The sequence below is a fragment of the Phalaenopsis equestris genome, unplaced genomic scaffold (assembly GCF_001263595.1).
Source record: "Phalaenopsis equestris unplaced genomic scaffold, ASM126359v1 Scaffold000901, whole genome shotgun sequence".
NCBI classification, from domain to species: Eukaryota; Viridiplantae; Streptophyta; class Magnoliopsida; order Asparagales; family Orchidaceae; genus Phalaenopsis; species Phalaenopsis equestris.
The window spans coordinates 176,884-181,124 of record NW_018165340.1 but is presented as its reverse complement, the minus strand read 5'-3'; positions in this window follow the sequence as shown (position 1 = coordinate 181,124).

Genomic DNA, 4,241 nt, shown 5'->3' with positions numbered 1-4,241 from the left:
CGCTACATTGAGAAGGAAAGCGCTGGGACTCATATCCAACTCAAGAGGTAACAAGAAAATATATGTGCATAAAATTAGGAAGGAAAGAACTAGGATTCACATCCAACCCAAGCAGTGACAAGGCAATATGTGTGCTACAATGAGAAGGAAATCACTGGGACTCATATCCAACTCAAGAGGTAACAAGACAATATATGCGTCACGTTCGGAAGGAAAGCACTAGGACTCACATCCAACCCAAGCGGTGACAAGGGAATATGTGTGCTAATTGAGAAGGAAAGCACTGAGACTCATATCCAACTCAAGAGATAACAAGAAAATATATGTGTTTATGTAGAAAATATGCAGATTCACACATGTCAATTCGTGGGGAATATGTGAATAAAATATGTGAAAGAATTGAAAGCCTTAACATCCGTTTAAGGGGGCCTCACACTGATCTTCAGAGAATTTAAAATTTGAAGGAATCGAAAACCTTTAACATCCATTGAAGGGGGCCTCACATTGATCCTCGGAGAATTTAAAATTTGAAGAAATCAGAAGCCTTAACATCCATTGAAGGGGGCCTCACACCGATCCTCAGAGAATTTCAAATTTGAAGGAATCGGAAGCCTTAACATCCATTGAAGGGAGCCTCACACCGATCCTCGGATAATTTGAAATTTAAAGGAATCAGAAGCCTTAACATCCATTGAAGGGGGCCTTACACCGATCCTCAGAGAATTTGAAATTTGAAGGAATCAGAAGCCTTAACATCCATTGAAGGGGGCCTCAAACTGATCTTTGAATAATTTGAAATTTGAAGGAATCGGAAGCCTTAACATCCATTGAAGGGGGCCTCACACCGATCCTCGGAGAATTTGAATTTTAAAAGAAACGGAAGCCTTAACATCCATTGAAGGGGACCTCATCACCGATCCTTAGAGAATTTGAAATTTGAAGGAATCAGAAGCCTTAACATCCATTAAAGGGGGCCTCACACCGATCCTCGGAGAATTTGAAATTTGATAGAATCAGAAGCCTTAACATCCATTGAAGGGGACCTCATCACCGATCCTTAGAGAATTTGAAATTTGAAGGAATCAGAAGCCTTAACATCCATTAAAGGGGGCCTCACACCGATCCTCGGAGAATTTGAAATTTGATAGAATCAGAAGCCTTAACATCCATTGAAGGGGGCCTCACATCGATCCTCAGAGAATTTGAAATTTGAAGGAATCGGAAGCCTTAACATCCATTGAAGGGGGTCTCACACCGATCCTTGAGAATTTGAAATTTGAAGGAATCGAAAGCCTTAACATCCATTGAAGGGGGCCTCACATCGACCTCGGAGATGGGGAGTCAAAATTTGGGTATTGACCCTAAGAGTCATATGAAAACAATGTAGAGAGTTTGTGATGTTGAATTTGCAGAAATCTGTCACATGAAAAGATTGATTTTGTTGAAGAATATTTGCAAAGTTTTGTCTGGTTTTGTGCAGAATGTGAGATTCCGCGGGGATGTGAAGAGATTTAATGCAGATAAAGATGGTTGTGTTGCGCGCACAAAGACTAAGGAACTCCAAAAATGAGAGAATCCACTCAACAGATTCGTTTACTTTTCTTGTTGTTTTTATCACATTTAATTTTTCAAAATATTTTTTTTTAATTTTTAATTTTAGTTGGTTGACTTTCAAAAGAAATTTGTTTTGTTGTTTATTCATTGGTGATTATTTTTATTTTATTTATTGTTAAAGATTTGTTGTTTCGTTCTTTGTTCATTGAAATTTTGAACCAATGCGTGGTTCGTGGCTTTCATCCATCGTACAAAAAGGAAACTGACAAAAAAGACATATTTTGAGAGATATCCCATTAATCTGCTTCAATAAAGATGTTACAGATCGAACATAGGTTGACGCCTAAAAAGGTACAATATATAGTCCATGTCGAAATACATTCAGTACATCTCATGTTATGAATACATTGTAGGCTGAGTATATCAGATACATGTCATGTTGCTATATATATAAAAAAAAGTGAACCCTCTGACCATCTGTACCAGGTATGATGAGCTCCTGATCAAGCAGATCTTCTAAGCCATGCTCCAGGATAAGAGTTCCCTTCGTATGTACTTTATGTACTTATGTACTTAGAGGTACAACCCTTTCATAGCTCATATGGCAGTTGCTCTTCCAGTTCCGGGTCCGGCTGGAATCCATACGGCATTTTGCTGTCATCCATCCTGCAAAAAGTCACAGACACCCTACGGTGTCGTACCCCTAGAATGCAATGTTTGGCGACATCTGCACTGTTGGCTTTAAGAACGAGCACTGAACCGACTGGTAGAGGAATCTCCACAGAACCTCTGAACTCACCAAGGCCAACAATATCAATTTCTTTCCCAAATAAAAGTTTGCTCTTGCTAAAAAATGAGATAGTGCAGAAGGGTCTTACAAAATCATGATGATCAATGTGTGGAGGAATGCAATCACCCTCTTCGTAGATATTGATAATACAACTATTTGGAATGCAGGTAACAGGCAGAAAACTCCATTTGACCATTCTTTTGATAACCACTTTATCATTGGCGGTATTGGATCCACTTGGTCGTGTTTGAGGATCCCAGGCGGATTCCCCTGTCTGTCATTTGTGAAGTTATAATAGCAGCCACACTGAATGGTGATTCTCCCATTCCCTCTCATCCATTTCTTTGGTTCAGATTATGTTCTTTCCATGAGAAGACTCGCTCGGCCTCAATCTCTCAAATCAAAGATGCAGTGCAAAATGCTTCTTTCGTCACTCTCGGAGAAGACCCTGGTATACAGCTCCAGGCCTTCCAGTATGTTAATGAACTTTCCTTGAACTTCTTCACAAAATTCAAATTCTCTTTTATTTACTTTACTTATCTTGCAGTACTCCATCGTACTCGGGGTCGGTAGCTGTTGCGGGTGTTCCTCCCTTCGAGCATTGGCAGGAATCCAAACTGGCGCTGGTTGATCTGGAGCACGAGACTTGACATCTAGTGGGATGTACAACCTTGGGCTCCATTGTACACACTAATTTGTCCCCAATGAGACGTATGGCTCATCCATCATAAAATTTGAAGTCTGAGACCCATCGGTGCTTGAGGTATACTCTTCCAATGTACTAAAATGTTGGAAATGTAGAACAGAAATGTAGAACATTGCAATCCACATTGCAATCCAGGCATTCTACAAATGCGCCCGTGGCTGATGTCCCGGCCGCTATTTCAACGTTGCACGTCAGGCAACCCTTGTAAAAAACATCTGAAATTGAATGTGTATCTGACTCTGTCACAAACCCTGGTTCTTCATCCATGGTGTGTAGACTAGCAGAAGTTTCTTTTAGGTATGGATCATAAATATGCCCCTCAGGAATAGGGGTTAGCAAGTTGTTCGTCTCTCTCTGACGTCCGCGTTCTTGTAATAGAAAAGCTCTCTGCTTCTTGAGGCTCACGTTCCTGCGTTGCGTCCTGCGAAGAGAAGTACTTGGCAATCGTTCGTTATTGGTGGCTATTAGGCCTCCGACTGGTGTAGCTACCATGGAGGACAGACGACTGGGCCCTTCTATCGGATCTTGCTCTGCTATCACGTTCTTGCCTTTGTGTGATACATTATCTTTGTCAATCACCCTCAGTAGTGAAGGCAATCCCTCTTTCTCTTTGCAGCTGACTACATCCATGAGAGGACCTTCGTAGTCCATGTCAACCTGGTTAAAATCCATGTTGAAATCTATAGTACCGCCCTGCGGCGGCATCTCCTCATTTAGTGCGAGGCTCCAGCCATCCTTGAAAGTAAAGATCAGCCTCTGTCCAGACATTTTTCTGCAGACGATAGGAAAAACGTTTGTGGGCCAAAACTTGGTATGAACAAGAACAAAACAAAGTATTTATTGAAGTGAATTTCAGCTTATTTTAGTGAAATAAATCGTTTACTTTATGTATGACTTTTGTAAAATTTTTGTGGAACAATATACTAAAAGGTGGAAAGGAGAAAATTTGATGTTTAAAATTTCTTTCTCAAAGTTTTCATTATATTGAGGTTAATTACAAAATTTGGACCCGGTCATAGACATTTGGCCGCATAGATAACCCCAAAACAATTAAAGTTTCCAAAGTTTCAAAGCAAGCAGAGGCAAGTGGCGTCAGGTTGCGTAATAGGTTTTAAGATATCATCCATTTATTGGTAACAAGGGTCTTTTGCCGTGGAAGTCCACAAACTGGTAGGCTCCTCCTGTATAGAC